Source organism: Sturnus vulgaris, chromosome 12 (assembly GCF_052056855.1).
Source record: "Sturnus vulgaris isolate bStuVul1 chromosome 12, bStuVul1.hap1, whole genome shotgun sequence".
NCBI classification, from domain to species: Eukaryota; Metazoa; Chordata; class Aves; order Passeriformes; family Sturnidae; genus Sturnus; species Sturnus vulgaris.
The window spans coordinates 16,075,977-16,103,482 of record NC_142254.1 but is presented as its reverse complement, the minus strand read 5'-3'; the positions used below and the strand labels follow the sequence as shown (position 1 = coordinate 16,103,482).

General features: G+C 44.1%; 1 protein-coding gene across 1 annotated transcript in view; it reads left to right on the top strand.

The window, feature by feature from the left end:
• Positions 1–27,506, top strand: part of MAF (MAF bZIP transcription factor) — a 192,370-nt gene that overhangs the window by 153,596 nt on the left and 11,268 nt on the right. The gene's annotated exons all lie outside the window — the stretch shown is intronic.

Below are 27,506 nucleotides of genomic sequence, written 5' to 3'. Positions count from 1 at the left end.
CAGGTTTTTCTGGGCAATCTGGGATATTCCCACGAGCTGCTGCCTGCATCCCAGACATGCTGGCTTAGGACAAGGCTTCCTTTGGATCCCTCATCCTCACACACTCTGAGCACTGATGCCAAGGGATCTGCCAGCTCAGCTGGACTCAATGTTCCTTGTGGGAACATATCCTTCCAGCCCAGGGTATTCTATGATTCCATGACTGGCACTGATTTCCTGGGGTTTTCACATGAGAAGAAATTCATTATGGATGCTTGGTGGCCCATAAGAGGCAGTTAGGGTTGACTAGTCACTAACTAGTCCAAAAGGCTTGGAAACTATTGCAATGAGAAATTTTCCAAATGTCAGATTTCTCTAAGGTGTCAACCTCTGCACTATTAAAAGAAGGCCCACCATCAGAAGGGTCCATTCTCTCTCTCCTGCAGTAGAGTTTTGCTTAATAGACTCTTTTATATATTCCCTGATATCCAAGTGTCCCTGTCCACTCTTCCAGACTCATTTAAACAAGCCTAACAGGACAACAGTGCACAGCCAGCACGTGGCAGTGCAATGGGCTGGAGAATCATTCCCACTCCACTCCTGTGCAAAGAGAGCCATGTACAGGGTTTAGCTCTCTGAAAAGTGAGGCTCTCCCCACTGGAACATGTTTTGTTCCATCTTCTTCAAATATCTGGAGATTCCTGCAGAACTGTCTCTTGTTGTGACTGTGTTTAATCCTCTGCATTTCTGGCCCTTCATAATTTGATGCTGGTGTCTGCAGTCTATCGTTATTCAGGGTATGTAGTGATTAGAAGGAAAGAACAAGAGATTAGAGGAAACCAAGAGCTATCTGAAGCACACAGAAAGAAAAAAAAAAGAGACGGGGAAAACACTTTCAAGGCCACTGGAGTATGAGAGGTCTCAGCATGTGGTCGAAAGGCATAAGCAAGGGAAAAGTTTGACAAAGGCCACTGCTTGGGCTGCTCGTATGAGTGTTTCTCAGTAGAAAGAGCATAATATTGATTCCCAAAACTGTCTGTCCTTTTACCTACTGTGTATTTTGGTAGTCAAAAGTATATAGCTTTTGTGATAAAAGCATTAAGGAATAGCTATGGAAAATACCACAGCTTAAATGTCCATGTATTCTTTCTTCTCACTCTTAAAAAAAAAATTGTTGCCGTTGCTAGGACGTGCATTTAGAGCTCTTTGTTGTCTTAATGGAGACTGAAACATGTGTAGAGTTTGGCGTTTGCTTTTTTTATTCATCAGCTGAATAAAAAAGCCAAGCAGACAAAGCATTTGTAGTGCAGGAGTGGAGTGCAAATCCCTCCCTGTAAGCTGAACAAAAAAGCTCATTAAGAGGAGGTGGGATTTCCTGGTCACAGCTTTTAACTAAAGGGCAAAGGTCTCCTGTTAAGTACCATACAGTCTAAACAGGGCTGCGTAAAATTATGGGGAGGGGGGGAGAGTCAAATATTTGTTCTTAATTCTCAAGTTAGTTTATCCAAAGTGGCAACCAGGGAAGTGTTGGGAATGATTAAATGGCTGCATTGAGGCTACAAATTGCCGCTACTAGCTTTTGTAGCTGGACTTGTTGCAGTTGAGTGATGTCGCCCATCAGTGCATTGTGTGCACAGTAAAACAGTCGAGCAGTGACAGATAGACTGAAACTCGGAGCTACTCCATCACCGCTGAAGGATCCTGCTCACTGGGAATTGAGAATGAGCACAAGCCACGCACGTTGCCCAGGAACAGCTGCTTTCACTCCAGCCCAGCTCCTCAGCTGTCCAGGGCAAGCAGCAACTAGTAAATAAGCTTTATCTCTGATCTCACCAGGGAGGAGAGCCAAACAAAACACAAGCAAAATAAATAATTTGGCAAAATGCTCTACTGATAGTCTAGATGCTCAGATTGTAAAGTTCCCAGCCAACAGCACTCCACGTTAAGTGAGAACATGATTTGCAAGAGCCCAAGGTAGCAGTGCTGGGGACCAGCTGGGAATGTGCACAAAGTGCTCCAACAAAGAGGCACTGAGACCACAGCTTGGTCCACCCCTCCCACGGCTGCTGGAGCAGGGCAGAGCCTGGGTTGTGGGGACTGGTTTGCAAATGCTGCCTCTGACATGCAAATGCTCCCATGGAAAAAATGGGGAAAGGTGGTCCCAGTGGCATGGCTGAGGGTGAGGGCAGCAAGGGACTGAGGAAGCACTAGCATCCCCTGGGAAAAGATAAGATGGTGGCCACAGGTCTTGGTCCAGTTTGAGTGTTTCCCTTCTGGCTCAGCCCTGAGCACAGACTCTTCAGCACAGTGTCCCTGTCACGTAGGCAGGGCTTTATCAGCAGGACGGCGCAGGGGCTGTGCCGCATCTCTCACCCAACCAGAGAAGAATAGGCAAAAGCACCTTTTACAGCAGGTGCCTTGCCCAAATTTGTCCAGTTCCGCACTTTGCAACCTTGCTCTGCCTGTCCACCCAAGGGCAGGTCCCTCCACCATCACTGCACCAAAGGGAGAGGGAGGAACATGCCCAGCATCTGCTCCCCACTCGTGTGTCTCTGCCTGTTTCCTCCTGCGGTTTCACACCTCTGCTCACCGGAGCCTGCTCGCTGGGGCCTGGGGTTGCTGTTTTGTTGCTCTGTTGATCGGAAAAGACGACAGACAAACGCAGTGGCCATGTAGATGTGGAGGTTTAGAAGACTCAGTTCTGGGAAAAGGTGTATTTTAGGCTGGAAAATAAAAGGAAATTTAGTTTATGCAGATCGTTCTCACCAGCTGTAGCATCAGCAAATTTTATGTATGGGTTCAGCATGAGATTGAAATGACCGAGGCTTAATATATGTTGTGAGTTCTAATTGAAAGCATCAATTAACATTAAAGCCAAATTCTTCCAATCGCATGCTAAAGAGAAATCAGGGAGAATCAGGTAGGCAGTGTGGATATCATTTGGCATTCTTTCTGAGACACCGATTAGCATTTAGAGTTTCCAATCCTCTGCAAAAACTCATTAATGGGCAATTAATTATTCTTTGCAATTTGTACCTACACTTAACTGTGTGCAGAGCAATAGAAGCTGCATTAAACATTGGTAAAAAATCAAAATAAAATCGAACCCCACCAATGTTAGTGGATGTGCCAAACTTGAATGTAGTGTTTCTGTACTGAGGTCAGCTCCCTATTTACCAGGATAACAAGATCTATCCCATGGAAGGCCTAGAGGAACTAGACTTTCCATGAAGTTATGAACTGTACCCAGTAATTGTTTCATTTTGAGGATGAATTTTGGTGCTTCTATTTTTGTACATGTTCTGGTTTTAGTCATGAGCCAAGATGGTTGATGACGGGCAGGTACGTGAACTAATATCCTTGTGCTCTGAGCATAACTGCTTTTAACAGGAGCAGCCCAGCACCAGGAAATGGAGTATTGGACAAACAAGAAACTGCCAAGTTAGAAAAAGTTCCCATTCTAGAATTACAAGATTTTTACCTTAAAAAAAATTAATCAAATTTGGTGTGCCTTTTTTTTTTTTTTTTTTCCCTTCGGCTTCAGGTGGAAAAAAAGGGCAGAAACCTGAATGTCAAAGAGAAACTCAGAAGGTGAAATAACCTATGTGAACTGAAACCAGAAACAGCTCACACAAACCTGCTGAGAAGCAAAACTGCCTTTGCTTAGGCTCAAACCAACTCATTGCCCTTTTTTTTTATTTATTTATATCTCAGGAGCTTCGGGAAGCCCAAATCCTTGCAGTCTGTTGGGTGCATGGAAGTCAGGTTACAAAGGAGAGAGGGAAATTGAGAGAAGGATATCAAAGAGAGACAGAGAAGTTGTAATGCAGCAGGAAAGTGGAGCAAATCGTGTATGATGCTGCTGTAAACAGGAGGAAGCTGAGAGTGGCTGCACGACCCAAGGGCAAACAGGATGTCTGTTAGGGTTGGGAAACAAGCACGGGTCTCTTCTGTCACCCTGTTGAAAGTGACTTTTGAACCCAGGTACTCAAGAGAAGAGGTGTGGATGTTAGAGCAGCAGGCCAGGCAAAGACAAGTGTTGGTACAAACTGGGAAGTAGCACAGTTTTGATGTGAGCTAGTTAGACAACATGGATTTTTGAGGAGAAAGGTTTTGGTGAAAAGTCTCCAGGCCCTGGCAGCTAAATGAACCATCCTAAAAGTGCAGCCCGTGCCTCCTGGCAGTGGGAAGGGGTGGAGGAGGGCAAAGCAGCAGCGTGGAGTCTGGGAATGCACTGCTGGATTGCAGGAACTCAAAGTCCTCCAAACCATAAATTGAAGCTAAGGACTTCACACTTTGTGTCTTCTTTCTTGAAATAAGATCATGGAAATATCTGACCATCATTTATGGGCAGTATGGATCTGTTTATGGGCATCCAATAATCACAGAGTCATGGGATGATAGAAAGTTTTGGGAAGGAAGGAACCCTAAAGATCACCTAGTTCCAAGGGCCCTGCCACAATCAGGGATATCATCCACGAGACCAGGTGGCTCCAAGCCCTGTCCAACCTGGCCTTGAGCTTTCATGGCTGGGTCATCTGCAGCTTCTCTGGCCAACATGTGCCTGTGCCTCACCACTCTCACAGGGAAGAATTTCACCCTAAAATCTAATCTAAATTTTTCCTCTATTAGTTTACAGCAATTTCCCCTTATCCTATCACTCACTGCCCATGTAAAAAGTCACTCTTCCTTATTTTTATAACACCCTTTAGGTGAGGTCTTCCCATGATGAGTTAAAGGGATGAAGGAGCCAAATATCTTATCTGGCCATGCTTGATCACCACCCAAGGAACTGAAGTTCACCAGTTTGGGTTGTTGCCTGAATCTCTCCAGGTGCAAGGGGCAGCAGGGCTTTTGTCTCTGATGTGTAACACAGCAGGAGATGAACATTTGAACACCTTGCAGTGTTGTGAGCTGACATAGCTCAGGGGAAACCTAACCGTGGAGTGCCAGTGATTCTTCTTAATAAATATGAATAATTCTGAAAACTAATTCATTGAATAAAGAAATCCAAGAAGATAAGCTGGATAATTTTTGGACATGAGAGAAAGTTCCTGATGGCTCCCTCAGGTAATAATGAAGGAACTGAGATGATCAAAGGCTTTGCTGTCTTCTAGAGCCAGAGCCACTTACATCAACCTGCTAGAAAAATACAAAGCAGGTAATCAGAGATCCTTGAAGAAAAAAAATAATTTTTACAGCATTCAACTACTGAGTTATTTGTAAGAAAAGCAGATTAAAAATTGGAAGAGGGAAAAGGTTTTGAAAATATTTTAGTTATTTATTAATTAATCATTATTTCACTAATGGCTGCCATCCTGACCTATAACTGATTGACCACACTTCCACAGAAAGTGTTTTCCACTACATATGTATTTTTGTCTTTAAACCAGAAGGACAACTGAAGATCTTTAGTTTTTCACTGGTGGTTTCACTGAGAGGTTTGCCATGGATCTGTGTCTTGGCCAAATTCACCCATGCAGCTGCACATGGCCAGTTGTCAGCTCCCCCATTTCTGAAGCATTCCCTCCCTGACTGGCTCACACCCTGGATGGGCATTCAGGGACAGCCTGACCTGGTATTGGTGATCAATGTCACTTCATGGAAGCTGCCTTTCTGCCTGACATTTTGGGATTTTGCTGTCTTCTCCTCCAAAGGCAAAATCTGAGGAGCCACAGAGGCACCTGCCAGCTCCTCCTCCTGGAAATGCTCACCCAAGAAAGTCAACACACACCTCTTTATGATGACCTTGCAGGGTAGGTCTTTATGATGACCCTTGAGGGTCTTCCTCAGCCCTTGCTGAATAATTTTGGCATGTAGCTGTTACACACAGGAGCCCGACTCTGTGATCACACTCCACTTTCCTATCAGCACTGCTTCTTTCAGTACAGAATTCTCTTTCCCATCACCAAAGTACAGTTGCTTCTGCCCTGTTTTGCCTGGTAGCAGTTTAGGATTAGAAGAAAAAAAAAATCATGCAGCATCTAAGTGAAACTGCAGTGGCATGGGCTTTTAGTGCTCAATTAACCACCACCACAGATTTCTAGGTACACAAGGAAAGGAAAAAACACCTTGAACTTTGATGCCTCGAAGGGACAAGGGGAAAGAAATGGTTATTCTAGGCTTCATTCTCATTCTTTCTTAAAAGTCTTCTCCTGTAAGCTCAAATTGTAGAGCTGATGAAGTGATTTTCTGTGCTGCAAGTATTATGGGTACCAGCTAATTTAGCTATCATGATAAATACCTGCTAGGAACCTATTTTCTTGAAAGAGCAAAGAAGAAAGGAAACCTTTTCTGAAAATGGGTAGAAATAACTGTATTTTAGTTTGTATGGAAAATATTTTGAGGGAAAATAACCTCAGATAATGTGGGACAACATGGGCTAAGGTGCTATTTAGGGAAAGAACATGAGATTCAACTTCTAAGACACGGACAAGGGAGGAGAGTGGCAATACTGTGTCCTTGTAAATCTGTCTGATTGCTGGCACTTGGCTGCAGTAATTAGTGGAGCCGTTGTAAAAAGCAGTATGATCTTACAGAGGAAACTATATTAAGCAGCACCAAGCTGCTTGAGGTGTCCTGGGCTACCTGTGGCCCAGATGGGATGTACAGAGAGTCAGGGACTTGCCAGACAGCAGAGACAATTTTGCCCAGCAGTACCTCCATAGTCCAAGGGGTACCAGGAGGAGTGACAAGCCCATTGCCCAGCTGTCCCACCTGAAGTGTGGGGGTCTCAACTGGTTATACTCAGGATGGCAGGGCTGACTGATCTTCTGTTAATTGGATATTTCAGGGCCAGGAGCTGGTCCTTTGTGTGATCTCACATTTCAACACTCACCATTTACCTCCAAAGGTTTATTATGGAGAATTTTCACATGGCTCTACCTGAAGGGTTCCCTCTTAGAGTTAGGAATGGCAACAGCAGAAAAAACAGGCAGGTGCAAACCAGGAGAGAAATGTTGGGGAAATCATTTTAGCCATTTTTTGTTTCTCTCCTACATGTGTGAGGACAACAAGCCTTGGGTGTAGGCAGGTGAGCAAAAGGAGAGCATGCCTTGACTCCTCATGCAGGTTTTTATCCTGCCAGGTTTTTAGGCTGCCATCTAAGCAGAACAGAAGCCCACGTTTGGCCTCTTTTCCCCTAGGTAACCGTGTGCCTGGCCCTGAGGATGCTTATTTCTCCTTGCACCAGCCCAAACCTCCTGCCTGGCCTCTGACAGAAATTCCAGGCAGCTGGGCACAAGGCTTTGCCTAGCTCCCTCCTCAGCTCCCTCTATCACCACAGCAGAACCATATATAGATCTGAATGAATATTATTATAAATCACTACTCTGAAAATGGATGCGTATAAAAAGAAAAGTTAACTCTTCAGCTGAGCTGCTGAATCACAAGTTCTTGCCTCAAGCATATTTTCACAGCCCCTGCAAAAACAGAGGCATTAATGGAAACTCTGACACTGCATTAACTCCTGCTGTACTGGGAGTGGCTGCTGAGTTTAGAATGGTCACTGAGTGTTTTCTTCATCACAAAGCCTCGTGCTTGGAAAACCACACATGACATTGGCATTGCAGGCTACTCCACTCCTTTTTCCGTGACAAATTGCTGTTTTAACTAACAGTGCTCCAGTGCCAGGCCCCATGCTTTTAGCAGCCCAGCTGCCCACAAGCCCTTTTTGTGGTTCCCTTGTCTAGCTCAATTTAAACCCAATGTGACTCTGGGTAAGAGAGGCATTTTGCAATCACCTACCACAAAGTGATAAGAGACTGCTGCAGCAGATGACTTGTGTGCTTCCCCAGAGAAGCTCTTCACATTTAGGAAGGTCGGCCATGTCATTTCTCTAATTTTCTAACCACAGAAATTTATATTTAGAGAAGAGCAAGGAAACTTCCCTTACCCTAAGTAATATTGCATAATGAGGGAGGGGGGGGATTAATGCAAAGGTTTTTCGTTGAGCAGAATTCTGAGAGATTGGGAGCTAGAAAGCTTGAATAATGACTTAGTTCAATATGCAAAGCCAAGGCTTTCTGTGTGTTTCAGATCCATTCCTGTCTCAGGTCGGTTTTTGCCACAGCAGGTGCAGTCTCTGTAGCTGTGGCCCGTGTCTCACTCTGTATTTCTCTGCTGCTGCTCTCCTGGAGAGCCATGGCCCCTGCAGAATGCTCCTGCCCTGGGCCTTGGCATTTACCAGCACAGCCTCCATCCTGCCCAAGCCCCTTCCAGTGCTGCCAACCACCCCTTCCCTTGCTGTCCTCCCCAGCTCCTGCCCCTCGGTAGGTTTTACAGAGATTCAGACATTGCTGTTATTACAGTGGCACTACTGGGCTCCTGAGTCTGAAGTGTTCAGACACGAGTGCCAAGAATAATAACAAACAGTCCTCAGTGCCCTGGGGCTGCAGCCACAGCTCAGGATGAGGCTCCAAACCCTGCATGGAGAGAAGCTGGAGAGGGGGAATCCTCCTGGGCAGGATTTGGGAGGCAGGTGAGGTGAGGTCTTTGCACCAGCACTTTCCTCCCATGGGCTCGTGGCTGTGAGACACAAAAGAGCCTTTGTGGCTGCTTCTGGAGCAGTGGGCTCGGTGTGAGGTCACCTGGGGCTCTACTGGAGATGGGCACTGCCCCGGAGGGACTGTGCAGGACCTCACACCACTGTCATGTCAAATATGGAAGCTCTCAACACAGCAAGGTCATTTTGGCCCCTTTTCAACGTTTTCTGGCAGCTCTTTCCTCTGGGATCTTGCTGTCCTCATGAAGTAGCCATGAAGCCCACCAGCTTGGGTGTGGAGAATATATTGGGTAGTAGCTACCCATCAGCTGGGTGTTGAACTATTAATTAACCTCATCAATCTGTCCCTCTGGGCTTGTGATGCTTTGGGAAATGCAGCTGAAGCTCTTTAAAATCCCTGATTTCAGTACCCACACAGAAGCAATGAGGTTCCTTCCTCTCTCCTGATGCTGTTTTTCCAACTTGACCTTACCACATCTAGCAAAAGCAAAGTTCTTACCATGATGCTCATCCAAATCTGAGAAACTCTTGCTAGGTGAAAGGCTGTGGCAATTAAAAGCCACAAATACTCATACGTGGTTGTACTGGACTCGTGATGGCTGGGGATTTAGAGGAAATACATGCTGATTAGTCCTGGCTGGGAGCTGAACCATCTTTGTGTCAAGAAAATTAAAATGGTTTGGAAATTATCTATTTTGCCTGGCCTGGCTCAGGGTATGAAGCAATCGTTGGAGCAAAACAGACACAGATAGTTGTGTTCATTAAACCTTTAGGAAAGGATGTTACCACTGCCTTGCACAACAGCCACAAAAAAAAAAAAAAAAGTTGGTTTGGGAATGACTAATTTCAGCAGTGGGAGTGTGGTACATGAAAGCAGAGCCTTGGATTGGGAACATTGTTCCAACCCTTTCTGATGGAAGTTTGAATTTTAACCGTAATATTGGCTTCTCATTTTCAAAAGAGATTCTGGAAAAATACTGTGAAACTTTTCTATTTGGAAGCATAACTTTCTGACAGTAACTCAGCAGTGGTTTGTCCCCGTGCACAGCCTAATGGATCAAAAGTTCAATTTCTGCATAGTCTATTACTTGCATACTCAATAAAATAGGATGCACGAATGGCTTAGCCTTTTTTTCTTTTTTTTTTTTCCCCACTAAATGCAATTTTTCCCCTCAAAGATTACTGAAAATTACTTTTGCAAGTCAGTATGAAGGCTTATCAGTCCAGTGGTGTTCAGATCCCATATTAACTGCCTCACATTACTGTGAACAAGAACTGCTGTAGAAACCAATGGACTAAGAATGTGAAGTACATACTGCTGATGTATGTGCCTACAGTAACCCTTTCCCAGCTTAGGTACTTGAGAGGCTCTTCTTCCACAAACAATTATGTCTTATTTTTAAAAATGCTATATGGTAGAACTTAAACTTTCCTGATGCTTTGGGGCCATATCAGTCATAGATTTTGTGACTGATGAGCACAGAGAGCAAACACTCTCCACTAAGGAAACATGTAGAAAGATTGCTTTCACAGCATGCTCAGGGCATATTAAAAAAATTATGTTTCAGCACAAAAGGAAAAGAATTTAGCCTGTGCCTGTCAGGCTGCTTTAAATATTTTATTTTGCCTGTCTTCAGAATCAGTGTATCCCAGAAGAAGCCATCCCTTGGGGCTCAGCCCTTCAAGGGTATGGCATTCTTCAATCCCATTGATTTTAGTGGACCTTGAAGGCACTTAATACTTCATAGCTCTGTCCCACCCTCTGGAAAGGTTACCCTGTGCATGTTCACCTATTACAGATGCCAGGAGATCTAATACCCTTTGGTTTAGCTGACAAAAGGAAGGTAGGCAAGTTCACAATAAAAACAAGAAGGTTTATAATAAAGGAGCCACTCTCCCATGGGTTAAGTTACCAAAGGACTCTCCCATCCTATAAAGAATGTACAAGCACTCTACCTTATTTTCAAAAAAACAAAAAAAGCTACAGGTTGTGAAAACTTTGTGGATTGCATGCAGGAACTGCAAAGCCAAAGTCTTCTGTCTGGGGGATGTATGTATGATAGAGTATCCAAACTGGTAAAAGCCCAAATGCAAATATTTCAAAGGAACATCAGTGTTGAAAACTGAAAGGCTTTAATGCCTCAGCTTTGTTTTCTTGCAGGACTGTAAATTGTCTTTCTTGTGTGGGTCAGCCATTGTTTGCATCATCACCAGTCACAGGTTCTGTATTTTATGCAGGGCACACACAGACACTCAATATTTCTTTTCATCCTCATCCCTCAACAAGTAGGCACAGACCTGACATAGAAAGGCTTCAGAAGCTGCAGTGCTCCCTGCACGATATGTTTCCTTTCCTGCCCTGGCCTCTCCCCATCACACACAGGCTCCACAGTCACTGCTGAACACATTTCACATTCTGCAAGAGGAGGAAGCTTGTAGAGATGAGGAAATGAGGCCCAGAGCAGTGAAGGTCAAAAGTTTCCATTTACTTTTGGTGCCCAGTTTGAGACATCTCTGCTGTTTCTCCGAGCTCAGCATCACCTTTGCAGGTGGCAAAGGGCAGGGTGTCCCTGTTGGGCTCCTTCCTCCTGTCCCCAGAGCCAGGGAGCTGGGCTTGGCTGGTTCCACCCTCCACAAGGGCATTGTCTCTTGAGAATGACCACACACAGCAGGAAAACAGCTGCAAAATGCCACAGCATCCCCAAAATAACCCTGCTGTGTCTGACATAGCATGCACAGTTCCTTAAACCATACAGAGTCAACCTTTACATATCAGCCAATTCCCAACCAGTGACTGACAACAGTTTGTCTAAAATAAGGAGTAGGTGTGTCCATAGGCACTGGCAACAGACATTGTACCTTCCCTCCATCCTGCAGAGCTTTTTAGTGAGCAAGTGCTTGTCTCGCTCAGGCAATTTACATAAGCGGAAGTGTGACAAACGGGGACAGTCCCTACCTTGAAGTAATAGGCCACAGAAGGGAGGTTTAGCAAAACCAGGAGTCATTAATAGTCATTCCATCTTGCTCAGTGAAGCTTAATTAAAGCACTGATATGTTTTTGACTGACCTTATTTTCATACCTGATAATCAGTAAACTCATTATCATTTTTTAAGCTTGGTTTTGAACCTAGCTAATTAGCACCCTGTAGGTCAGCATCTAAGTTTAAAAAAGACATAGAGGAAAACTCCAAGATCTGCATATTTTGGATGCTCCCTGCAAAGGTGAGTGGTCATCAGGTGACACCATCAGCACCAGACTGACCTGGCACTGATCTGAGGTGTTCTGAGGTGCTGGGCGAGCATCAGCCACACACTGGGGACAGGACAGAGAGGACTTTCCAACTCTGACAATCAGGGCCTCAAAAATGACTCAAATATCAGCTTCCTACAGCTGAAACCTTTGAAGCTCTGATCTGTAGCAAGCAGATGTGGAGAAGAGCAGGGCAGAGATTTCACACCTTCCCAGTGCACTTGCAGGTGTATGTGGGAAATGAATGACAGGACAAGAAGAGCAGCAGTCTGCAGCAGTGGCATTTCCAGGAGGGAAACGTGACCTTCTCTGTGTTCAATGAGATCCTCAGCTGCTCACAGGACAGGCCCCAGCCCATGCTGGATAAACTTTTCTCTTGTCCCCAGCATCTTTCCACCAGCCACTTCCACTTGGCCCTCCTGGACTTCTGCTCTGAGCTTCCTCAAGGTCCCAGCCTGCAAAGCACTCAGTGGGAGAGGTCCAGGAAGGTCATACTGCAATAAACACGAGCTCCTACCACAGGAGACACAGCTGTGGGCTGGGGATTGCATAATCAGTGCTGTTAACTGGGATTTCTAACTAGAAAACTGTCTGGAGATGAGGACAAGCAGAACCAGGCAAGAGTTGCAGTCCTTTCTCTTCAAGGAGGGCAAAGAGCCCCAACCACATTGGCCAGCAAGTGAGGAATGACAGTCTGGGCCACATGTGGTCATATCTGTCCTCAACATCCCCATGCAAAGCAAACTGCTTCCACTTTCAGTGGTCAGGAGTCAAAATGGTTTAAATGCCGAGAAAACAAATAATTAAAATACTTAGCACCTGGCTTGCACTTTGCACATTGACAGCACTGCACAGCCATCAGCTAATGAAGTGAATGAGGTGTTCAATTACACAATGATTGTTAACGCTCAGTTAAAATCTACAAAACTGAGCACCAAATGGTGGAGCTGCAATTTCAGCTGCCGGCTTGTAGGCACTTCCTTCATAATCAGGAATGGTGCTTAGCAATACTTAAAACAATCTATTTCTCCTCTTCCACCAGCTTTTCCTGATGTTTGTGTGCAATGGCCTGTTCTTAAATGAGCCTCTCCCTTTCTGGGAGATTGTAAATCTTGTGTTGTAAGACTCTGTTCAGTGTATGTGAGGTATGCTAAGCAGGCTGTTGATGTTCTTGGATGAAGGCTCTGTTGCAAGGCTTTGCCAAACCCATGATACACCCAGGAAAACATTAAAAAAAAAGAAAAAGGGGCGGGGGGGTGGTGTTCAGTAGTAAAAAAAGAAGAAAAAAGATTGGTCTGTATAGCTGTAAACTAACTAAGCCATTCATAAACTGTTTATATCTGCCACAATTGAAACCTGATCAAGTCTTGATGTTTTTTTTATAATTTAGAATTTGGTCAAACTTTCAGCATCTCCTTTATCCATGCAGACATGCAGACACATAGGTATAACAGCTCATGATCAGCTGAAAACTAATGGCTGAAGCATGTGATAAATTGCATTTATTCTTCACCTTTATCTGTTTCACCCATATGTTTGCCATCTCCTTTGCCCTGCATGCAGTGCTTCTTTGCTGTGGGACTACCTCTCCTGTCCTGCTTCTCCCTGCCACAGTTGTTCTGTGCCTTTCAACAGCCAGCCATAAATCTGCTCCTTCCTTTTTATCCCAGCAAGATGACAGGAGCCCTCCACCCCCAAAGGCAGAAAATTCCCATTGCTGACGAGTCCTGCCCCACCTATTCCCTCTGTGTTGCAACTGTTCCCAGAACCAAGATTTTTTTCCTCACTTACCCAGGCCAGGCATGGCTGTCCCCACCATGAGGGCTTTAGTGGCCACATGGGCTCCAGGGATTTCCTCAGCAGGAGCTCCCAAGGCTGCCCAGATCCTGCCCATGCTGTCCTGGAAGGGAGGAGCAGCACATCCATATAATTCTCCAAGAGTGGGCTGAGATGAATTACACTGATGCACTTTCTCCAGATTTTGCTGTTTAAAGAAACTCACGCTTCTGTCTCTACAAGCATCATTTTACCCTGAATTTTATAACCATAGATTATAAAACTGTATAGAAATGTAACTTGCTGCTATTTCTTTTCCTGAGCCCAGTTGGCACTGAATTGACAACGTTTTCCCCTTTCTTTTGCTCTGGTTGCAGAGCACCCTGAGTACAAGGTCGGGGGGGAGGCATAACCTGGTCTATTTATGTGAAGAGGTTTTTTGATGCCTTGGGTGAACGGGAGCTCACAAGAGGAGGTTTGGTGCCTCCAGCTATCACAGCATCACTGCTGCCAGCAGTGTGGGGACTGTCACCTGTCTCCTTTAAATGACCTTTTCTCAGATCAGCCATTGCACTGCACCCTGCACGTGTCTGGTCTTTATTTCTGGGCATGGTGTGGATTTGTTAGATGTTGCTTCAGCAATTATCCTTAAGGGATTGAACAGGTTTTACAGTCGCAGAAGGGAAAGGAGTTGGACCTGGCAGGTTAGAGAAAGAAAAGATTCTAAACCTCTAAACTTGAGCTGCCAAATTTGAGGGCAGGTATAACAAAGTGCAAGTACCCCCTACCACTCAGAGAGGCATTAGCAATGTTTATGTATTCCCATTTTTGCAGACTCTGAAGATACACAGAGCTGCAGTTGGACTGAGATATCTGCATGCATCAGAGCCCTGCAAGACCTCAAAATATTGCTGCTGTAGTGAAGTATTTCTGGCATTTGAAGTAAGAGACTGGGACAAAAAACTCCAGGGATCTAATCCTGGTCATGCTAGTGAATTATGGTGTGACTGAGCAGAGTTTACCTTGCCTTTCTGTGGGCATTCAGCTTGTGTGACTGCAAAGTGAAAACCACAGGACCCAGGTGAGCTGGCAGGGACGAGGACTTCATCACCAGGATTGATTTATAAATATAGCTCTGGAAAATCATTCATTAATTAGTTGAAATTGCATTAATATCATAATGGAAGTGATTTTTTTCTTTTCCTTTGGGCTGAGGGAATAAACAACTCTCCTACAAGACTCTTTTATAGAACAAAGCTATGGAAGCAGAAATTTGTAAAAATGCTCTACGGATGCATATGCTGGGTTATAAACAAAGAGCTGAAAATCTGTGTGATCAGCAAGTATACAACTAGCTACTAATTAGGTGTATCTCATTTAGGAAAACCCACTTGACTGCCTGGGTTTTGTTTTGGGGGGACAGGACAGGACAGCAGGAGAAGGTGGTGGCTGTGCTGGAGGAGCAGCGAGAGCAGAGACAAAGTGAATTTGGAGAAAATTTCCCTCATCCTCTATCCCATCCATGCAGGCCTCTTCTAATAGAATCTCTTCTAATAGACTCTGGCTTTTTAACTTTTCCCTTCTCCATCTCAGAGTTTTTTCACTGTCTGCTGGAGAGAAACCCCCTTGGGAGAGGGGTGTGTGATCAAGGACCCTGCACTGGGCTCCCAAATGCAAATTCTGTGGGGCAAAGGTCCAGACTCTCTCCAGGTCAAGGCACCAACACATTTTAGATACAATTGGAGCAGTTTTAAGGAAAGCAGCCCTGCTCTTGGCACTTGTGACAAAACACAGTGCAGTCAACCACACGTAAAGTAGCCCTTAAAAAAAGAAAAGTGGTCTTCATAAATAAAACTTTCTTGGCTATGATCATTAAAATAAATGGAAGCAAAGAGATTAATAATGAAGTAACCCAAGCAAATCAGACAACATAGCCTGTCTCCCATCCATTTCCATCTGAAGTTCATTTTGGCTCATGCATCTGAGTCTGAGTGAGTTTTTCTGATTGATGGATGATAGCTCACATCCAGGTATTATTATTTTTTTTCTTTTTTTTACACTCAAAGAGTTTTAGAAGGCATGGCTTTGGAAATACCCATTGTCTGATCCCAAAAATATATAGGTGGTTTCTAAATTGATTTTTGTAGACAGATGCTATTTCCATTTCATTTCACTTGAGAAGAAGAAGTTATCTGTACAGTTATCTTGCTGGCTGTGACAAACAGCAAAATACCAAAGGAAAAAAAAAAAAAAGAGAGAGAAAGAGAGTTAATGACAATTTTATACCTAGACAAAGAGATAAAAATAAGGGCATCCACTTATCCACCAAATTCAGTGTAAGCCCATGATGAATATTGTGGCAGTAACCTGGAGAAGCATCTTCCCACGTGCTCAGCACATGAATAACTCCAGTCAGAGCCTACCCTCGCATGCCTGTGGTGAAGCACAGGCTGGAGCACTTTGCTCTGCAGTGTCAGCAGATGGTTTGCAGTCCTGCACCCCACTCCTTTGAAATCTGGAGGCTGGATCTGAAATCTGGATCATCCATGAGCCCTTTGCTGTGTTGAGCTGCAGTGCCCAGCTCAGCCCCTGCTGTTGGGGCAAGGAGAGGTGTCAGCAACTCCTCCAAGGGGGAGAACTGGGTCTGGGGCAGAAATATCCCACTCTTGAGCATCTCCCAGCCCTGCTGGTTTGGAGAGGGCTGTGGGGCTGCTCCCTGCCCAGCCAAGGGGTGGGAAGGAATTCTGGGAGGTGACTCCTTGGCTGAATTCCTGCAGAAAGCATAGGACTAGCGTGGCTGGGATCACACTGCTCCATTAAGGGTGTGGCAGGGTTTACTGAGCCTTGTGCAGGAGTCTTTTTATCATTACATAACTCCAAATCAAATAAATAAATCATATTACTTATATGCTACTCTGGTAGGTGCAATGGGAAAAGCAAAGATGGATGGATAATATCCCATTTTAGCCTAACAGCTGTACAATTTCATGCTATATTTACACAGTTTGATATTTAGCTGCATCAGTATCAGGATATTAAATTAATTTTTAAAAGATCAATAATTAAATCTAGATTTCATTATTAGTCAGAGCATACAAATTCACAGGTCTGTTGGATTAAACACAATACAAATATCAGACTGTTTGTAATTGTACTCACACTAATTGCACATTCTGGCACATTATGGGGTAATGATGCTTGAAGTTCCCAAACAGTTCAAAGATGAAAGGCCATGCAGTCAAAGATTTTAAAATAAAGCTCCTGATTTCTGAATTTATGGTAATGTACTAAATTTGATCTTTCCCCTTCATGTAAATAGCTACATATAATTATATATTAATTAGCTTGTAGTCCCATAGCAATTACAGAGTTATTCCATGGGTATCTGAGCCCTGACAGGAATGGTGATACCTGGCATTGCCCCCTGCCTCCCACTTTGCATCTCTAACTTTCCAGTGCTTGCACATGTGAAAATATCCTGAGCTTTTTGTGTCCATTTTGCTGTGGATTTTGCCAAGGCTCTACTTTTATCTCTGGTTGCTGGTTCTGTTTAATTGGTGGTTTGCAGATAATAGAAACACAGAGGAATATTATTCATTCATCTTCAAAGAGCTGGAAGCAGAGAGTCTGGTGGGGCACCCAGGAAGCCTTGCAGAGGACTGAAATGGGAAGGCAGCATTTTTATCACCTTCCTCATTCAGAAAAAGAGAGAGAGAGCAAGAAAGAGTGAGGCAGCCTGACCAGGAGCCAAAAGGAGATGATTATGTGGTTATCCAGAGGGATTCTTTCTATTACTTGAAAAATCAGAGTGCAGATTTAGAGAGACAGGTTGATGTGCTCAGGAAGATCAATGAATATGAGAGGGTCATTGATGGCATATGCTGGGGTTTAGAGGTAAGTGGCAGCTTTGGAGGCAGAGACAGGAGGAGGGAAGGAAGCAGTGGCGTGTCCTGGGGTCTGCCCTGTGAAACAGAGTCCCCTCCCCGGGGAGAAGAGGTGGCACCGTGGCTTTTAAAAGCAAAGTGGAATGAGATTGCAGCCATAGGTGTCAAGGAGTGAAATTTCAAGGACAAGAAAGTGCAAGAGAAGCTCTGTTGGAGCTTAGGGCGTGCTGCTAGTGGGAAATGGTGAGGAAGGGGCTCAGCAGTGCCTGCAAAACTCAAACAAAAAACTCACCTAACCAAACACTCTCAGTACCCTACGGGGTGAGAGGTTTTTCAAGTGTAAATGTTTACCTGCATGGTTCTTTTATTAAAACACCTTGCAAACCCTTGTCATGAACAGTTTTAAGATGCTCTCCTGTTCTCTTTTTTTTCCCCTGGTCTGTAGTAGCTTCAGCACACACACCCAGCCTGTGGTCAGGCAGCAAAAGCCCTTGGTCCTGCTTTTCAGCAGAAAAACCATCCATCTGCTACGCATTGATAGAGAGAACTGCTGAAGATACAACAACCAGAAATATTTTTCTTGGCACAGAGGAAGAGTCTTGGAGAGAAAGCAAGTTAGGGACAATAAAGATAGCCAGGAACTCTGGAGCACTGACCTCCAGACGCATCCAGGGTCATCAGGGAAAGTATATCAAATGTTAACAGATATCAGGAGCCAAGAACTAATTTTAAGGAGGGCTGGAAGATATTTTTGTAAGTTCAGTCACCATTTTAAAGCAATAGTGGCAGTTTCTAGCATCATGGAGCTTTTTGCCTGTTTATTTCACCTACTGTCTTTTGCAGAGGCATTCATATTTCCAAAATTTAGAAAGCCAAAGACATTGATTCTTACCTTCAGGCAATCAACAAACCCAGAAAATTTCTTTTTCACATGGTTGGTGTTGTATAGGAGTTTCTGCTGGTATTTTATATGTGTGTGAGATATGGAGATATATGTAAATATATATTTGCACATGTATATCCATATGGTCATGGACTGTGTCTGGGAACATAGATCTATACAAAAGATGCCATTAACTTCAAATTCAGGAGTAAGGGCATCCATGTGAACAATTGGTCTGCCATTGAGAAAATATTTGACTATTGTAAAGTGCCAAACCAGGGGACTGAAATAAAAATTAGGAAATTAAAAGCAATCAAATTATTCAGATGGAACTGTTGTATTTCATTCTAAGTGCAGTAAATATATGGATTACTAAGCCAATAAGACCAGTGAGGCAAAGACTGGCTCATGTTCTGGAAAAAACTGATTTCTTATAATTTTTTTGTAATTTCTACTTGTTCATGGACATAAAACAAATATTTAGCTGACTGACTGACCAATTTGCCAGTAAGTTTGAAGTGCAGTTCAATTGATCATCATGGATGGGTTTTTTACTCCCTCATTTATTTTGAAGACAAATTGCTGTAGTTATTTTCTCTGTTTGTTAAAGTCTGCCCATTTCAAGCACTCCATATGCAATTTACACAGGGAAATAATAAGCTCTTATAGTGACTTATATAATGTTCTAAGCCCTGCTGAGCTGTCCCTGTGGTGTGTCACTCATTCCAGAGGTGCAGGAGCTCTGGGATGAGCATGGTTGGTGCCTTCAAATGCCTCTTCAGGGCTTGAGTGTGAGCACCAGGCTGTGCAATGGCATTTTTAGTTCTGTTTTTGGTCACTTAAGCTCTTTTTGTGCTTCAACAAACAGGTCACCATCTTTGTTTTGACGTATGGTGGGGTTTGCCAGCCTCATACAGAGCGGGCACAGATGAGAGTCCATGGAGAGCTGCTCCCAGGAATGTCTGGGCACCAGGTCAGGGAAGTGGTGGTGTAACTCACAGCTCTGTCCTTACCCCTTGCTCTGCTGACCTGGAGCAGGGGAGATGCTGCCTTAGGGATTCCTGCTGTACCTCACCCACCCATAGACACTGCCTGATGTGCTTTGGCTCCGCGTGAAGAGGGATTTGCCCTGGAAACTGCCTGTGACCCACAGAAGGGAATGACATACTCGGCAGAGGTGCTCTCTGAGATTATCCGACAGGGGAATGGGCAGGATTCAACCTTTACTTGTGCAAGTGAAGGTGGGAAATCCAGGCTAAGTGTGAACCAGGCAGGATGGTATAAAGGCACTGGAAAAGGGATTAAAAAAAAGCTGTTCTCTGGTTCATATGCCACGGTGTGATGATGCTTTCATGGTGTGAAAATGTTGGTGAGGGGAAGCAGACTGACCTTTGTGGGCATTGACATGTAATAAAGTGGCTGCAGAGCAGCCCTGTTTGTTCACCAGCACGATCCAAAGCCACGAGTGCAGAGGCAATGGCAGAACACGTGGGACTCTCTGCATTGCCTGTATTTACATAAAGAAATTCCACTTCAGTTAAAGCTTCCCTGGGAATACGTGGGAGGTGGGGGGAGCTCCTCAGCGGAGGATGCTGTCGCAGCCTTATATAAATACCTGTAGAATTGCTCAAATAGTTCATTAGTAGCTTATGAGTTTGTGTGCCTGCATTCCTCACTTGCTCTAATTGCAAGGATGTTGATTCCTACTGCATCAGAGTGAACAGATTCTCTGCTCTATTGCACCATTAAATGAGGTGTTACTGTGTTTGACTCGAGCTGCAAAGGATCCCTTCCCACTTAGTAAAGAGACCGGCTAGGGCTGACCTAGCTGGGGACAGATTTCCTTCCAAATCACACACAAGTACTCCTGATATGAGATGTTAATTGTGGCAGGAATTAAGGATTAAACAGTCATGGCTTCAGGTTACTAGTGGGAACTGAAATCAGGATTACAAAGGAAACTGGGCCATGCCCTCACAATGCTATTACCCCAGTTCTTGAATCTAAAAAACCTTAGAAACTCATCCTTAGTGACCAATAAAAACTAGTCTAAATTGTGCTTACTGAGGCCTGAGGAAAAGAGTCATAATGGTGCAGCCATAGTTTGGACACCTTTCAAGGCAGAAGATAACATCAAGGGCAAAACAGGGAAATTCAACCCTGATTCATACCCTCTACAACCTTTATTAGGGCCAAAGCTCCAGCACTGGCCACAGCTCCATCCCCTGCCTGGCAGAGTCAGAGCCCACACCAGAGCCAGCGACTCACACCTGGAGTCCCCGAGGAGAGAGAAACACTTTGCAAGAGCATTTCCCTTTGGGCAGAGGCACAAAGAGCATTTCTCTTTGGGCAGAGGCATGTGAAGCCCCTGTGTGAGTCCACCCTGGAGGACTCCATCCCCTCGATGCCCCATGGCACCTCCTGAGGGCTCAGAGTGAGGGACACAACCCCAATTCACATTCTTGGGGCAGATGCTCACAGGGGCTAAATGCTGATGATGGCACCAAACCCTGCTCCTAACCCCAGAATACAAAGCCAGGGAGGTGAAGAGGGGGGAAAAAAGAAATTCTGTGGATTAAATTTATGACATAGTAACACATACTTAATAACCAATTAAAGCCAAGATTTATTGGGAGCTAAATTACATTTGTATTATAAATAGAACTAGAATATACTGTTGTAGAATAAAAGCAAAACATTTTAGCATTTAATATTGTAAAATACAAAGCAATCTAATGGACCCTAAATGTTAATGGGTGAAAAGATTTACATTTTAATTGCATTTCCAAGTCATCTTATTTTACTATGCTCTTTTTTCTATGTACATAGAAATCAACAGTATGCTGCAACATTATACTTAGTAGCAGCAAGACTGACTTAAGGAAACCTATTATTATAGGCAAGATCAGTTTATTATGTATAAATCCTTGCAAACATTTTAATTGAAATGAGCAGTGGACTTTCACTGACCTTGGCTGCGTGTGTGTGAGACCTTCATAGCAAATTAAGCTGGTGAAAAGTGTGTATGAGAAGCCAAGAAGGGAGGGAGTGTTAACAAGACAATTTCTCTATACAAAGCCAACAAATAAACTGTATTAGATACAGGGGTTTGCTTTATGGCAAGGAAAGAAAAAAAAAATAAAAGCCCAAAAAAACCAACAACTCTAGCAAATGATGAAACTTGAAATTACATCTGATTGCATTATCAATTAATAATTTGTATTTACTAAAGTATTAACAGCTACTATCCAAATTTGGGACATTTGAGGCTGGCATTTTAGGACTGCTTTCATATCATATAGAAATGTCACAAACTTCCCAGAAACCGATTCCTGAGCTCATAAAATTTCTCTTCCAGTTTGTGTTACTGCTTCAAGATTCATCAGCTGAGTTACAGTTATGGCTGAATCTAACTCATATTACATTTGAAAAAATAAATGTGCACTAAAAGTAATTAAAGCATGTTGGTTCATGAATAATACACCATTTTACTACTATTTGCAGAGTATAATGAGACAAGCTACTAAATTGACAATGAATGCTCTATTATGTGATTGCCAACTGTTTTATAAGATATTGAACAGATTCATTTATTCTATCATCATGTGCATTATCAAGCTATTGCTTTTTAATAAATTAATTTCTCCTGTGTCTCCAGAGCCTTACTCGGAAATCTGGCTGAAGGCATAAATGGAATTAATTCTGCGGTCTGGGTCTGAGTGGCCGTGCCGGTGCCCCGCAGCTGGCAGAGGGGATTTCTCCGGGTGGCTTAATTGTGTCGGCAAGGAATGGCTTTTAATAGCCAGGCGACAGAAAGAGTCGCCGCTGCAGGGCAGGGCTCTGTGACAGCTCGTGTTTATCAGGGGCTCTCCTCGCCAGACATCCCCGGTCCCTTGCCCGTCACCCCCACCCTCCAACCCGCCCTAAATTGACCCTTTAATTGCTCGGCAGCCCGAACCCGGTGACACCGGCTGACTGCAGAGCAGCGCTTGATCCCCGCCTGGGTGATGGTGTCACTGGGGGAGCGATGCGATTGCGGGGCAGAACCTCCCGGCCCGGCTGGGAGCCAGGATTATCTGCGAGCCCCGGGCTGGGCTCCGCGCAAAGCCGGGGCTGCCGAGCTCCCTGCTAAACAACTTCTAATTGCGGCTGCTGACAGGACTCACTGTGTCTAACTAACCTTGCTGCAGTGTTATTATTTCTGAAGGGAGCCTTTCTCCGTATTTTTAACAATGAGTCTGACAGGTGTCATATTAAAAACAGGGCTTAATTCTAATGCAACTATTCCCACCCGCCTTTCCCTTCTCATTTTTGTGCCTCTGTAATGCATGAATTTCTCCTGCTCATAAAGATTAAAGGATCAGCTTTGCTGGAAGGAAAATACTGGTTTGTTTGTAGTCCAGGTACGTTTGAGATGGTCTCAGTACCGGCTCCCTTTCTCCTCTCTTCTCCAGCCACGCCGGCTCAGCGCTGGGAGAAAAGAGACAGAGAGAAATAAAGCTTTCCCTGGGATGAGAGGTGATTCAGGATCCATTGAAGCGAAATTTCAGGCTCCCTTTGAACTGTGACCCGCAGGCACCGTGCGGGCACTGCACGGCTGGCTGCTGTCCACCAGAGACCCAGCCCAGGCCAGCAGCTCACTTGCAGGTGTACACTGGATTTGAGTCAAAATGCTAAAAACGCTGGTGTTCAATCACTGCTAAGTGCGTGCTCGGCAGACAGCTCCCAGCAGACGCCCTGCTTGTAAAATCCAATACGCCACGTAAAGTAAGGGTTTATGGGGGTGCGAGGGGTTTAGAAGACTTTTCTTTTCTCCGTCCCTACTGATTGTTTTTCTGTGATGCTGCTTTCCAGGTGTTGGGATGGCTTCAGCCTCGTCCCATCCCACCCAGGCAGCAGCACAGAGGGCTGCACTCAGGCAGGCACTCCCCATTCCCAAAACCTTCCCCCGCGTGTCCTGCCCTTCCTCTCAGGCTGCCTGCAGAAGGCAAAGTCCATTTTAAAGCCATAATTTCCACGCTGATGTGATGATCAGTGATGACCAGGGTGGCTCCCATGCACTCGCTTGTCTCTCTCCTCCCTTTGCAAAAAGCTCACACATTCCACACCCGCCAGCATCACTCCTCAGTCCTGGCTAAGAACATGACAAAGCTGCTCAAACTGCTTCTCTTACAGGCTAACGCCAGCCCAAGGAAAAGGGTGCCTTCTTTGCCAGGAGGAATCATAGAAATGCAGTGTACAAAGCCCTTAATTTAGCCTGTGCTCACATATCTGCAGGCTCTGCACCAGACCTGTGTAAGGTTTCCATATGAACAACACGCACGGTGCAGTCAGTCTCAAAGCATTGTGTAACGTTCCGTTTTCACAACAGTTCTTTTAGAAGAGTGAAGCTAAACAGTCCAAATAGTCTCACCAGGCATTTGGTGATCTGTTCTGTACCCCCTTAAGGTTCATGATTTTCTGGGACTCAAAAAAAAATATTATTTCTTCCTCTCTTTTTTTTTTCCCCCCCTGCATAAGCAACTGCCCAGCAAATTGATAAGAGCCCTTTTTAATTAGCTAGTGAAGTTGTATGGGTAATGTTCCATATAAAAGGTCTATAAAACACAGCAGAATTAATAAAATGACTGCTTCTCATTTAATTCAGGTCCTCCAAAGGGATCCATATGTCTTGCTTTGGTCTGTTTGTAGTACTTCTCTCCACCACCCAGCCATGAATTGATTAAAATCACATTCCTCACTTAAAACTGGAGCCCAGTTGGTAAGAGATACTGGATAGTAATTAAGGTCTGTGCACAGACACATGAACCTCCATTAAAAAAACGGTACCAAAAGGAATCATTGTGCATTGCTTGGATTATATGCAAACACAGCTCATGTTGACAGCTACCTCTGGATGACTCCATCAGTACACACTTTATCTCCAGCTGTCCAAGTAATTTTCCCAGGATTTCGCCCCTCTTTTTCACTCCTCTCCACACAGATGGATTAGAGCAACAAACGGTTTACATGCTGCACATCATTAGCTATCCTCCCTCACTACCCAGCAGATAACAACTGGGCTCTATCATCAGGACATTCATAACACCTTGACACTTTTACAACTATGCTGTTCTCTGCCAGAGCAATCTTCTCTTTTAAAGCATGAAGCTAATTCACAAAACACCCCTTGGAAAGTACTCTGCAAACGCAACAGGGGTGGGGGAGAGAAGAAAAAGCACAGCCCAGAAAAGGCATCTAGTAAATAACACAGTTAGCAGTGTAGGGGAAAAAAAATTAAAAACTCAAGAGAAAAGCAGCACATTCTTTCTCTCCAAGGTGCCTCTCTATTTTCCCCTTTCCTCTGTCCCACAGTAAAGAACAGCAGCAAATAGCCACCCATCTGTCTGCTGTATTTCAGTGCTTCCATCACTGTGTCACTCAGGCACCTCCCAAGCCTGGCATCAGCCTGAGCATGTCCCTGTGGCCCTGGTGATGGTTCAGCTGCTTCCCTGGGCCTGGGTGTCACCAAGAATTCTCTTTGCAAAGGGACCAGTGGAAGGTTTCAATCAGTCATGCTTTTACTACTGGGTATTACTCTTGGCTGTTCTATCTTTCCTAAACTGCCTCCAGTCTCAGGGAATCATGACTCTAAGATTTGTTAATAAAACGACATTTTCCCCTCGTAGGCTGGGACTCTGCTTCAGAGCCCACTCGTGATCAAACATGGGCTTACATTTAGAATAAAATACAAAGCCACTGTGTGGAAGGAAATACACTTCAGCAGCATTTTCCAAGCTTCTCAGCAGGCCCCCTGCCACCCCAACCATACATTTTAATGTATAGTACACGCTTGTTTAAAAAAGAAATACATAAGGAGAAAGAGTAATTACCGTAGCTTAAATTCAGCCCAGTAAGAAGGGCTTGCACAGTCTGAGCAGCTGTTCCACTGCCATTCAGATTATGAAAATATAATCCTAGAGAACCTTGTCAAGATAAATACAGAGCATGAAATGTATAGGCAATTTTTCCCCAGCCACATATAATGATCAATTCTAAAGCCACAAGTGATACCAAAGGACAAAATAAGATCTGTCTAGACTTTCTCACTTACAAGATATTGATCATTCCAATGGTAAACTGGTTAGTATAAGTGTGTTTGGCTTGAAAGGTCATGAGCTTAACACCTGACAAGGAGTTATTCAACCTTGATATAAGTCAAATTATTGTAGTGTTGCTGGAAAAATTTCTCTAATAAAAAGCCCTACCTGGTCTGAGAATATCTGGGATCTGTCTCCCAGATGTCAAAAGAAAAAGCAGGAAGGAAAAATAAAAGAAGTCAGGATTTGGCATGGGTTTCTGCTGGTTCACCTCTACCTGATTTGGCAAGCAGAGGTCCCAGCAGTCAGTGCCTGTCTGGGCAGAACAATGGACAGCAGTGGAAGCTGGCACTGATTGAAAAGGCACCTCCAATCCCCCTAAACCTCCTGGCTCTTCAATCCCAGCAAGAGACTTTGCTCACTCACCTACACGGACTTGAAGATACAGGGCACAGATACAGGGACAAAAAAAAATCACCATTGAAAATGGGAAATGTTGACTTTGGAAGGAAAGCAGAGGGGAAAGGGTCGGACAACGCCCTGCAGGGTGTGGGTGGGAAATGCTCCACGGCACCTCCCCTCCCCAAAGTCCTGCATCAGACACAGCCCTGAGCAGCTCCTCCTTTTTCATGGGGATAACTAGCAAGTGCTTATTAGGACTATTAGGAGCTTGATGTGAATTTGCTGGATCTTTTCCAAGAACTATAAATACCCGATCTATTTTGCTTTATTCAGTTCTTTTTGTTTTGCTGATATGATACTAGTTAAGGTTAATGGGGTTTGCTTTAATATTAGACACAGGATCACTTAACTACCTTTAATGAACACTGGAGTCAATGCATTGTGGAGTAATTCACACAGACATTGCCTCAGGTAAATCAACCGGAAAAATGTAAGCCAGTCAAATAAATAAATCTGACCAGCTGTAAATGTGCCAAATTTTACACCAAAATATATTTGAAAGCCAATGACTTAGGCACATCTAGGATATTAAAATGGAGGAGTTGGAGTCTGTTTCTTTTCAATTGCTTTTCTTTTTTTAATGTTCCCTGCACATCCCTCCTGTGCTGAAACCAAACTGAGATTGCAAGAAAAATTATTTTCACAAGTGTTTCTAATAGAAGCGAGGGCTCTACGGATTGGTGTCTTGTTTTTTCATTTGGAAAAAGCCTTTTTTTATACTGGCTATCTCAACACAGGAGAGTGAGACAAAGAGGAGAACAGAGAGTGGAAGAAGGAAAATGGAGAGAGAAAAAAATGAAGGAGAGGGGGAAAAAAGAAACGGAGAATGACAGAGTAAAATAAAAAGTAAAAAAGAAAGAAATAGGGAGTGAGTAATTTTATCTGCATTGGAGAAAATTATGGCAGTGAATTCTTGACAGGGCATTACACTGGTGCAAGTAAATAATAACCAGAAATAAGAACCAGAGGAACCCAAACAACTCAGTGAATTTAGGGGTTAGCTTACCTCATACTAGTGCAAAACTAAAACTATACTAAAATTATGCTCTGCTAGCACTAAAAAGTGCTCTTACCTTGTAACACTGAAATAGAGAGTGGGGTACAGAGGAAAAGCACACAGATATTGTTTGAAGGAAGGCAGGCAATATCCCTAAGTACTGAATTCTCATAGAAGCGAACAATATTTCAGCAATAAGGAATGACAGGGGGTTCATTATAGGTTATTAATGTTTGCCTAAATGGAGCAGAAGGCCCAGGCCTTCAGGGGAGAGCAGAGCTCCTGGCATCACTTAATTAGTGCCTCTTCTGAACCCAGCAATGCCAAGCTCCAGTGCAAAGCTCTGTGGTCACACACTGCCTGTGTCATACCAGAGAAATTCTGTCTGGCTATGAAAGGGAAAAATAATGTGTGTGTGAGGGCTGTTGCACAGGTGACAGGAGTTAATCACTTTTTCTCCCCAGTTAAACTCCAGACAATACAAGGGATTTGGCTGCAGCCATTGCCTCCACTTGCAAAGCCTTCAACCCAGGCCATGAATTTTCAGACACTGCACTACACCAGCATCTGGTCTGTGCAGCATAAACTTCTACAAGACAAGAAAGACCTTTTAAAGACCCTTTTTTTTTTTTTTTTTTTAATCTGCAAAAGGCTGACAAGAGGTGTTGTTCTTTCTGGAATAGCCCCTTTTAT